The sequence below is a fragment of the Gekko japonicus genome, unplaced genomic scaffold (assembly GCF_001447785.1).
Source record: "Gekko japonicus isolate JY-2015 unplaced genomic scaffold, Gekko_japonicus_V1.1 scaffold437, whole genome shotgun sequence".
Taxonomy (NCBI): domain Eukaryota; kingdom Metazoa; phylum Chordata; class Lepidosauria; order Squamata; family Gekkonidae; genus Gekko; species Gekko japonicus.
Window position 1 is genome coordinate 131,985 of NW_015160223.1, and position 830 is coordinate 132,814.

General features: G+C 44.3%; 1 protein-coding gene across 1 annotated transcript in view; it reads left to right on the forward strand.

The window, feature by feature from the left end:
• The first annotated feature begins 640 nt into the window (after positions 1–640).
• Positions 641–830, forward strand: part of AP4B1 (adaptor related protein complex 4 beta 1 subunit) — a 26,630-nt gene continuing 26,440 nt past the window's right edge. Inside the window, exon 1 of the mRNA XM_015411444.1 lies at positions 641–705. The gene's annotated coding sequence lies outside the window, so the exon portion shown is untranslated. The remainder of the gene's footprint in view (positions 706–830) is intronic.

Sequence of the window (830 nt, forward strand, 5' to 3'; positions counted from 1 at the left end):
GTAGAACATATTCAATACTACTAATTACTGGGTAGACAGAAAAGAGATTGTTAATGGAGGCAGTCCTAAAAATATGGGCTTTGTAGGTCTTAATCAACTGTGTAGACAGAAAAGAGATGGTTAATGGAGGCAGTCCTAAAAATATGGGCTTTGTAGGTCTTAATCAGCACCTTGAATTAAACTCGAAAACAAAGTTAACTAAAGTAATGACCTCAACACAGGTGTAAAGTATCATTTGTGGCTAACCCAGAGAATAAACGAACAAGCCCCAGGTTTTTACATGAGTGGTTTCCATTTTTTAAAGGCACATAGCAGGATGTGCTCGGTACGTTTCTGCCAAACAACTGTTTTTATGTATTTTATTTGACTTATATCCCGCTCTCCCCCGCCACAAGCGGGCTCAGGGCGGGTCACAACATTTCGCTTTGTGTGTAAAAAGCACCGGGGGGGGGGAGTAATGCTACGGCGGATGTTCTCAAAGAACTTTACCATCTACCTACGTATCTTCTAGGCCTGCTGACCTTGTATAAGTTTTTACGCACATTTCGGTACTTTTCTACCACTCTGACCCGTACATGGAGGATTCTAGTCAGGCCGCCGGAAGTTGAACTCGAGCTCTACGAAGAGTTTCCGGTTGCATAAGGCGAGTGGGTGGAACGAGCGAGGTTCGTGCTTAGATCCGTGTGAAAGATAAACGGGGGCTTGGTAACTCCCCCCCTCTTTTACTTGCCCTCCTGGGGTTTCCATGATAACGACCTTTCCCCACTTTTCCGGAGTCTTACGGGGTTCCCTATATAAGATTTCATGTTATGGCTGTCTAGCTTTTAAAC